We start from the raw sequence: 11,223 nt of genomic DNA, 5'->3' as shown, positions 1-11,223 counted from the left end.
TAAACTGTCAATAATACCTCATTTAATGTACAGCTCTGTCTCAAAAAACTTAGATAACTATATTTTGACTTCTAACAGGTGGAATAGTTTTTAGAGCTTTCTGAGATGCTGCTTCTGGATTATAATGCTCAACTTGGCTCAAATAAAATTTTCCATTTCTTTCTAAGATTGAATAATTAATTTTTCATTGACAGTATTCATACCACCTAGGGCTAGTCCCTTATCTCAGTCTTCACAGCAGGTTTCTTTCAACAGATAGGCTCTCCCTCCTGCACTGCCGAGGTGTTTTGATTTACAAGTGTTTAATTTGTTAGCAACATTTTCTCAGAATCACACATGTGCCTCCAAGTATAGCTATTTGGTCCCTGATCGATGTCTCAGAAGACCTTTCCTGACTGCCTAATATAACTAGATCTCACCCCATAATCCTTTCGCTATACCCAGTTAATTTTTTTCCAAGCATTTTTAAAATTTGTACTTATAAATTTCTTTCTTTTCTTGTTTGTTCTGTCTACCTCAGAGGGTGAGGACTACGTCCCGGTCACTAACACCTCCTTATTGCCTTGAAGAGTGTCTGGAACATGATTGAAGAAATGAATATTTCTTGAGTCAATAAAAGGACACATGGATAGCAGGTCTATATTAAAATTCATCTCTTTCAGTCCTCTTGGCCTCATTAAAGGATGAGCTCCAAAAATTAGAAACTATAAAGTCTGCAGCCATTGAACTGGGGATCCTAAATGAAACTGAAACTCAGCAGAAACGTGGGGCCCTCCTGACACAAGACCTTTTTTCCTGTCCCTTCTTTTTGTTTTCAGGAATAAAGCTTTCAGTCTCCTAGATTTTACTTAAATTCCCAAGGGCAGATTGAAACAGTTATTAATTAAAGGAAGTGAGGAAGGTATGAAGATTCCTTAAAAAACTAGGAATAAAACCACCATATGAACCAGCAATCCCACTCCCAGGCATATACCCTGAGGAAACCAAAATTGAAAGAGACACATGTATCCCATTGTTCATTGCAGCGCTATTTACAGTAGCTAGAACATGGAAGCAACCTAGATGTCCATCAACAGATGAATGGATAAAGAAGCTGTAGTACATATACACAATGGAATATTCAGTTCAGTTCAGTTCATTTCAGTCACTCAGTCATGTCCAACTCTTCGCAACTCCATGGACCACAGCATGCCAGGCCTCCCTGTCCATCACCAACTCCCAGAGTCTACTCAGACTCATCTCCATTGAGTCGGTGATGCCATCCAACCATCTCATCCTCTGTCATCCCCTTCTCCACCTGCCCTCAATCTTTCCCAGCATCAGGGTCTTTTCCAATGAGTCATCTCTTCACATCAGGTGGCCAAAATATTGCAGTTTCAGCTTCAGCATCAGTCCTTCCAAAGGATATTCAGGACTGATTTCCTTTAGGATGGACTGGTTGGATCTCCTTGCAGTCCAAGGGATTCTCAAGAGTCTTCTCCAACACCACAGTTGAAAAGCATCAATTCTTTGGTGCTCAGCTTTCTTTATAGCCCAAATCTCACATCCATACATGACTACTGGAAAAACCATAGCCTTGACGAGATGGACCTTTGTTGGCAAAGTAATGTCTCTGCTTTTTAATATGCTGTCTAGGTTGGTCATCACTTTCCTTTCAAGGAGTAAGCATCTTTTAATTTTACTCAGTCATAAAAAAGAATGCATTTGAGTCAGTTATAATGAGATGGATGAACCTAGAACCTATTATACAGAGTGAAGTGAGACAGAAAGAGAAAGATAAATACTGTATTCTAATGCATATATACAGAATCTAGAAAAGGGGTACTGAAGAATTTATTTACAGGGCAGCAATTGAGAAACAGACAGAGAATAGACTTATGGACATGGGGAGAGGGGAGGAGAGGGTGAGATGTATGAAAAGAGTAACATGGAAACTTACATTACCGTATATAAAATAAATAGCCAACGGGAATTTGCTGTATGGCTCAGGAAACTCAAACAGGGGCTCTGTATCAACCTAGAGAGGTGGGATGGGGAGGGAGATGGGAGGGAGGCTCAAAAGGGTGGGGATATATGTATACCTAGTGAACTCCAGGAGATGGTGATGGACAGGGGGGCCTGGGGTGCTGTGGTTCATGGGGTTGCAAAGAGTCGGACACGACTGAGCGACTGAACTGAACTGAACTGAATGGATGATTCATGTTGAGGTTTGACAGAAAACAGCAAAATTCTGTAGAGCAATTATCCTTCAATCAAAAATAAATTAAAATGGAAAAAAGGAGTGAGGGAATGCAGAAACAAAGGAAAAGCAGTCAATAATCAACAGAGCAGCAATAAATCAGGGTCCTGATTCCTCTTGGTGAGGAGAGGTGGTAGACATAACAATCTGACGCATATATCTAAGTCCTTCTGTACGAACTAAGGACCCCAACCAGGAGGAGGATGGTAACTTCAGGCAGAGAACCAGCACATGAACCCCAGATAGGCTGGAACCAGAAGGTTGATGATTGAGATTCTGGGAACACCACTCTGTTATCTTATAACCGACCAATGAGAGGAGAGTTACACCCCTTACAGGCCTCCCCCCAGATTTTGCCCATAAAAATGCTTCCCCAAATACCATCTGGAATTTAGGCTTTTTAAGCATGAATTGCCCACTCTCCTTCCACAACCTTTGCAATAAACCTTTCTCTGCTCCAGACTCCCATGTTTCAATTTTTTTGGCCTCACTGTGTGTGAGATACATGGATTTGGGTTCAACAGTAATGGCAGTAATTGGATCCAGGGAGTAGAAGCTAACAGGGGGCACTCAACAGCAAAGGCAAGGTGGGAATGGTTGCCAGTTATGAGCCGCAGAGTCAAAGCAGCGATCTGAATCGTCTGACCCACACCACACCTATGGTGTTGCCTAGTTGATCATAACATTCCTAGAACTGAAACAGAAAGGAAGCCTACTAAATTCTTACTTACTCTGTATAAACATAAAATTTCTTGGCCAAATGAACATAAGTCTAAACTGAATAGTAAAGACAGAGTCACGGGCCCTCAAACAATTCCCCAACTTGAGCTAGTTTATAGACCCACAGCCCCTTGCATAAAGAGGAGGCTGGTTCCCCTTGAGGAAGGACCTCAGTATACTGTCAAATTTTATGCCATTAACCCTTCTTCCAGCCTTGGGTACTTGTGCATTGGGAAAAAGGAAATAAGCAGAACTTTAGGGGACTACTAGACATAGGCTCTGAATGCTTTCAGCTGGCAAAGCCAGCAGTAAACACATATTGCTCTCCTTCAGGGATACATCAGCACTCCAGCCTTACATCATGGTTTAGTTTGTAGCGTTCTTGCTCACCTTCCTCTTCCACAAGATATCACATTGGTTCATTATATAGATTACATTGTGCTGGTTAGACCTACTGAGCAAGAAGTAACAACTACTCTAGACTTGTTAAGTCTTTTGCATGCCAGAGGGTAGAAAATAAACTTTGAAAAAAATTCAGGGAGAAATGCAGATGTCCATCAAACACAGGATAAGATGTTCAATATTGCTAATCATCAGGGAAATGCAAATCAGAACCACGATGAGAAATCACCTCACATCAGTCAGAATGGTCAGGATCAAAAAGAACACAAATTTTAAAAAGTTGGCGAGGATGTGGAGAAAATGGAGCCCTCTTACACTGTTGGTGGGAATGTAAATTGGGGCAGTCACTATGGGAAACAGTATGGTTTCTCAAAAAATTAAAAATGGAACCACCATATGACTCAGCAATCCCACTGGGTATATATATAAAAAAAAAACACTAATTAAAAAAAAAATTTATGACTCAATGGACATGGGTTTGGGTGGGGTCCGGAAGTTGGTGATGGACAGGGAGGCCTGGTGTGCTGCAGCTCATGGGGTCACAAAGAGTCAGACACGACTGAGCAACTGAACTGAACTGATGTACCCCTAAGTTCCTAGCAGCATTATTTACAATTGCCAAGATATGGAAGCAACCTAAGTGTTCATCAATAGATGAAAGGATAAATAAAATGTGGTGTGTGTGTGTGTGTGTATGCAATGAAATACTATCCAGCCATAAAAATAGAATGAAATTTGGCCATTTGCAGCAACATGAATGGACTTGGAGGATATTATGCTAAGTGAAATGTCAGACAGAGAAAGACAAATACTATATGATATCACTTACATGTAAAATCTAAAAAAAAATACAACAAACTAGTAAATATAACAAAAAAACAAGCAGACTCACTCACAGATATAGAGAACAAACTAGCGGTTACCATGGGGAGAGGGAAGGGGGAGGGGCAATATAAGGCTAGGAGAGTCAAACTATTATGTTTAAAATAAACTACGAGGCTATACTGTACAATGTAGAGAATGCAGACAATATTTTATAAAAACTGTAAATGGAATGTAGGCTTCCCTGGTGGCTCGGAGGTAAAGAATCCACCTGCCAATGCAGGAGACATGAGTTCAATCCCTAGGTTGCAGAAATCCCCTGGAGAAGGAAATGGCAACACACTGCAGTATTTTAGTCTGGGAAATCCCATGGAGAGAGGAAGCTGATGAGCTACAATCAATGGAGTCACAAAAGAGTTGAACACAACTTGTGACTAAACAACAGCAACGACATAAGTGAAGTGTAACCTTTTTTAAAAAAATAGAAATTTATTTATTTTAATTGGAGACTAATTACAATATTGTAGTGGTTTTCCCATACATCAACATGAATCTGCCACAGGTGTACACATGTTCCCCATCCTGAACCCCCCTCCCACCTCCCTCCCCATACCATCCCTCTGGGTCATCCCAGTGCACCAGCCCCAAGCATCCTGTATCATGCATCGAATCTGGACTGGTGATTCGTTTTACATATGATATTATACATGTTTCAATGCCATTCTCCCAAACCATCCCATCCTCGCCCTCTCCCACAGAGTCCAAAAGACTGTATTGGTGTTTTTCTTTCTGGCTTACTTCACTCTGTGTGATAGGCTCCAGTTTCATCCATCTCATTAGAACTGACTCAAATGTATTCTTTTTAATGGCTGAGTAATACTCCATTGTGTATATGTACCACAGCTTTCTTATCCATTCATCTGCTTATGGACATCTAGGTTGCTTCCATGTCCTGGCTATTATGAACAGTGCTGTGATGAACATTGGGGTACACGTGTCTCTTTCAGTTCTGGTTTCCTTGGTGTGTATGCCCAGCAGTGGGATTGCTGGGTCGTATGGCAGTTCTATTTCCAGTTTTTTAAGGAATCTCCACACTGTTCTTGATAGTGGCTGTACTAGTTTGCATTCTCACCAACAGTGTAAGAGGGTTCCCTTTTCTCCACACCCTCTCCCTCATTTATTGCTTGTAGACTTTTGGATCGCAGCCATTCTGACTGGTGTGAAATGGTACCTCATTGTGGTTTTGATTTGCATTTCTCTGATAATGAGTGATGTTGAGCATCTTTTCATGTGTTTGTTAGCCATCTGTATGTCTTCTTTGGAGAAATGTCTGTTTAGTTCTTTGGCCCATTTTTTGATTGGGTCGTTTATTTGTCTGGAATTGAGCTGCAGGAGTTGCTTATATATTTTTGAGATTAATTCTTTGTCAGTTTCTTCATTTTCTATTATTTTCTCCCATTCTGAAGGCTGTCTTTTCACCTTACTTATAGTTTCCTTTGTTGTGCAGAAGCTTTTAATTTTAATTGTGTCCCACTTGTTTATTTTTGCTTTTATTTCCAGTATTCTGGGAAGTGGGTCATAGAGGATCCTGCTGTGATTTATGTCAGAGAGTGTTTTGCCTATATTCTCCTCTCAGAGTTTTATAGTTTCTGGTCTTACATTTAGATCTTTAATCCATTTTGAGTTTATTTTTGTGTATGGTGTTAGAAAGTGTTCTAGTTTCATTCTTTTACAAGTGGTTGACCAGTTTCCCCAGCACCACTTGTTAAAGAGATTGTCTTTTCTCTATTGTATATTCTTGCCTCCTTTGTCAAAGATAAGGCGTCCATAGGTGTGTGGATTTTTCTCTGGGCTTTCTATTTTGTTCCATTGATCTATATTTCTGGCTTTGTGCCAGTATCATACTGTCTTGATGACTGTGGCTTTGTAGTAGAGCCTGAAGTCAGGCAGGTTGATTCCTCCAGTTCCATTCTTCTTTCTCAAAATTGCTTTGGCTATTTGAGGTTTTTTGTATTTCCATACAAATTGTGAAATTATTTGTTCTAGCTCTGTGAAAAATACTGTTGGTAGCTTGATAAGGATTGCATTGAATCTATAGATTGCTTTACCTTTAAAAACTGTGAATCACTACATTGTGTTCTTGTAATTATGTAATATTGTACATAAATCATATTATAATATGATTTTTATTATATCATTTTTAGGAAACTTCTACCTTAGTAAAATCTCTAGGGGTCCAATAGTATAGGGCATATCAAGATATTCCTTCTAAGGTAAAGGATAAGTTGTTGTCTCTGGCCCCTCCCACAACCAAAAAGGAGGCACAGTGCCTAGTGGAATTCTCTGGATTTGGGAGGCAACATATTCCTCACTTTGAGTGGGTTACTTGGGCCAGTTTACCAAGAGACCAGGAAAGCAGTTAGTTTTGTATGGAGCCCAGAACAGGAGATGACTATGCAATAGATACTGAATGCTTAACCATGGACCCCCAAGTTACTATGCAACCTGAGCTGCCCAACATGAACTGGCTTTTATCTGACCCATCAAGCTACAGAGTTTGGCATGGACAGCATCTCTACATCATCAAGTCGAGACGAGATATATCAGATTGGCCTTGGTAGGCCCTGAAAGCACAAATAAGTTACATGAAGAAGTGGCCCAAATACCCACAGTCCCCCTTCTGCTATGCTGCTTCCTCTCTCCCGACCTGTATTTATGGCTTCATGGGGAGCTCCCTACTCTCAATGGAAGGAAGATTTGGGCCTGGTTTATTATGTAGGCATACATGCCTACATGATATGCAGGCTCACACAACAGCCCCTCTATTGGACATTCCTGAAGGACAGTGGTAAAGGGAAACCCTCACAGCAGGCAGGACTTCAAGCAATACATCTTGTTATTACATACTGTGACTACATCTTGTGATTACATCATCACTTTGTGATTACATACTGATTCAGGGGCTATGGCCATTTGGCTGGATAGTCAGGGGCTTGGAAGAAATGTGATTGGAAAATTGGTGACAAGGAAATTTGGGGAAGAGGTATATGGCTAGGCCTCTCTGAATGGGCAAAATATGTGAAGATATTTGTGTCTCATGTGAAGTTCACCAAAAGATGATCTCAGCAGAGGATTTTAATCATCAAGTGAATAGGGTAATCCAGTCTGTGATACCAGTCCATGAACCCTCAATGAGCTCATGAACAAAATGGCCACGGTGGCGGGGATGGAGGTTATGCATGGGCTCAGCAACACGAGCTCCCACTCACAAGGCTCACCTGGCTACAGCCGCTGCTGGGTGCCTACTCTGCCAGCAGCAGAGATAACACTGACCCACTGATATGGCACCATTTACCCATGGTGAGCAGCCTGCTACCTAGTAGCAGGTTGAGTACGCTGGCCTACTTACATCATGAAAGGGGCAGCATTTAGTTCTTACTGGAATAGACGCTTACTCTGGATACAGATTTGCCTTCTCAGCATGCAACACTTCTGACAAAACCACTATCCATGGACTTACAGAATGCCTCACTCATCATCGTGGCATTCCACATGACGTTGCCATTTATCAAGGAACTCACTCCAAAAGAAATGCAGCAATAGGCCCATGCCATGCAATTCTTACCATGTTCTCCACCACCTGAAAGCAGCTGGATTGATAGAAAATGGCCTTTTGGAGACTCAGCTACAACACAAGATAGTGCCAGCAGAATACTTTGCAGGGCTGGGGCAAAGTTCTCAGAAGACTACGTATGCCCTGAATCAGCGTCTGGTATAGGGTCCTAGCTCTCCTGTAGCCAGGATTCACGAGTCCAGGAATCAAAGTGTAAAAGTGAAGGTGGCACCACTCACTATTAGCACTAGCAATCCTTGAGCAAAATTTCTGCTGCTTCCTGTTCTCCTCGTGTTATGCTCTGCTGACCTGTGCTGTGCTTAGTTGCTTGGTCATGTTCAACTCTTTGCAACCCCATGGACTGTAGCCCACCAGGCTCCTCTGTCCATGGGGATTCTCCAGGCAGGAATATTGGAGTGGGTTGCATGCCCTCCTCCAGGGGATCTTATCAATTGAGGAATCAAACCAGGGTCTCCTGCATTGCAGGCGGATTCTCCACCAGCAGAGTCACCTGGGAAGCCCTCTACTGGCCTAGAGGTCTTAGTTCCAAAAGGAGAAATATTTCCAACAGGAGACGCAAAGGTGATTCCATTGGACTGGAAGTTAAGGCTGCCACCTGGCCATTTTGGGCTTCTCTAGCTTCTGAATCAACAGGCAAAGAAGGAAACACTGTATTGGCCAGAGTGATTGATCCTAATCACCAAAAAGTCTGGTGTTACTCTACCATCAAAGTAAGAAACAGTATATCTATATCAATATCTATGCTCAGTCACTCAGTCATGTCCAACTCTTAGTTACCCCATGGACTGTAGCCAACCAGGCTCCTCTGTCTATGGAATTTTCCAGGCAAGAATCTGGAGAAGGTTGCCATTTCCTGTTCCAGGGGATCTTCCCCACCTAGGGATCGAACATGTGTCTCTGGCGTCTCCTGAATTGGTAGGCGGATTCTTTATAATTGCACCACCTGGAGTTGGTGATGGACAGGGAGGCCTGGCGTGCTGCGATTCATGGGGTCGCAAAGAGTCGGACATGACTGAGTGACTGAACTGAACTGAACTGAAGCCTATATCTATATCTATCTGGATCACTTTCCCGAACACTGAAAGTTAATATTGTAAATCAACTATATTTCGAATAAAAAAGAAAAGAGTATGTCTGGAATACAGGAGATCCCTTAGAGTGTCTCTTAGATTTACCATGCCCTTTGATTAGGGTCAATGGAAAACTACAGCTCAATCTGGACCGGACGATTACTGACTCAGATCCTTCAGGAATGAAGGTTTGGGTCATCCCAGCAGGTAAAGAACTACAACCATTTGAAGTACTTAAGGCAAAGGGAATATGACATGAGAGTGAAAGTTATAAATACTAGTGATGACCAGTTATTAGAGAAATGCAAATCAAAATTACAATGAAATTACCTCATACCAACCAGAGTGGCCATCATCAAAAAATCCACAAACAATAAATGCTGAAGAGGGTATGGAGAGAAGAGAACCCTCTTACACTGTTGATGGTAATGTAAATTGGTACAGCCACTATGGAGAACAGTATGAAGTGAAGTGAAGTTGCTCAGTCGTGTCTGACTCTGCGACCCCGTGGACTGTAGCCTACCAGGCTCCTCCATCCATAAGGTTCTCCAGGCAAGAATACTGGAGCGGGTTGCCATTTCCTTCTCCAGGGGATCTTCCCGATCCAGGGATCGAACCCGGGTCTCCCGTATTGCAGGCAGACACAGTATGCAGGAGAACAGTATGGAGGTTCTTTAAAAAAAAAACTAAAAAATGGAGCTATTGTATGACCCTGAAATCTCACTTCTGCGCACATATTCAGAGAGAAACATGATCTGAAAATATATATGCACCTCAATGTTCATTGCAGCACTATTGACAATAGCCAAGACAAGGAAGTAACCTAAATTGTCTACTAATAGAGGTATAGATAAAGAAGACGTGGTACGTATATACAATGGAATATACTCAGCCATTAAAAAGAATGAAATAATGCCATTTGCCACAACACGGATGGACCTAGAGAGTGTGAAACTGCCTGAAGGAAGTCAGACAGAGAAGGAGAAATATAGTACGACATCCCTTATAGGTGGGATTTTAAAAGAAATGATACAAATGAACTTACTTACAAAACAAAAAGAAACTCATCGACTTAGAAAATATATTTGAGGTTGCTGGGGAAAAGGACTGGGGAAGGGATATCTAGGGAGCTTGAGATGGACGTGTACACATTGCTATATTTAAAATAAATAACCAACCAGGACCTACTGTATAGCGCATGAAACTCTGCTCAGTGTTATGTGGCAGCCTGGATGGGAGGGGAGTTTGGGGGAGAATGAACACATGTATATGTTTGGCTGAGCCCCTTCGCTGTTCACCGGAAACTATTACAACATTGTTAATCGGCTATACTCCCATACAAAATAAAAAGTTTAAAATAAAAAATAAATATAAAAAATAAAATAAATACCAGCAATGACCATGGGACCAGCTGCAGAAACAGGGACTGTAATTACCATGAGTACTTCCCCCTTATTTTGTTATGGCTTCTCCAGTGGCTCAGTGGTAAAGAATCCACCTGCAATGCAGGAGCCGCAGGAAAGAGGGCTTTGATCCCTGGGTCGGGAAGATCCCCTGGAGGAGGGCGTGGCAACCTACTCCAGTATTCTTGCCAGGAGAATCCCACAGACAGAGGAGCCTGGCAGGCTACAGTCCGTAGGGTCGCAGAGTCAGACATGACTGAAGTGTCTTAGCACGTGTGCATTTAGTTACAAAGATAGACATATAGATAAAGAAATAGTTTTCTTTCCACTCCCATTCCCTGCCAGGCAATGTAAGGTATATTGACTTTGCATCAAAGTATTTTAAATATTGTTATTATCACATCACAGGATTTAAGTTATGGAGATCAAGAAGAGTAAGCATCACTCAGTGACTTTACTTCTTCTCCTGGGTGAGAGTTAGTGTGTTATAAATTGTATACAAGATCATTGTATCCCATTAGATGAAAATTTTGAACAAGGTATTGCCTTTATTTGGAGATTAAACATGGCTTAAGAAGATGTGTATGGGTTCCTCATTGACAAATGGTGACTATGTGATATGGTTAATTTTATCTGTCAGTTTTATATGCTCAGATATGCCGTTAAACATTATTTCCAGATGTGTTTGTGAGGATGTTTCCAGAATTAGCATTTGAATCACAAGACAGAGTAAAGAGGATTGCCTTTCCCAAAGCAGGCACCATCATTCAACTCACTGAGGACCTGAACAGAGCAAAAAGGAGCAGGAAAGGAGGAGCTGGGTGAAGGGAGATGGAGGAAGGGAAGAGAATGTGGCAGTACTTTCTCTCTGAGTGCTAGGCTGGGATAATGACCCTCTCCTGCCCTCAGCACTCCTGGTTCTCAGAATCTATA

This window comes from Oryx dammah, unplaced genomic scaffold (genome assembly GCF_014754425.2).
Source record: "Oryx dammah isolate SB20612 unplaced genomic scaffold, SCBI_Odam_1.1 HiC_scaffold_13, whole genome shotgun sequence".
Taxonomy (NCBI): Eukaryota; Metazoa; Chordata; class Mammalia; order Artiodactyla; family Bovidae; genus Oryx; species Oryx dammah.
The sequence above is the reverse complement of the archived record's forward strand: the minus strand, read 5'-3'. Positions refer to the sequence as shown.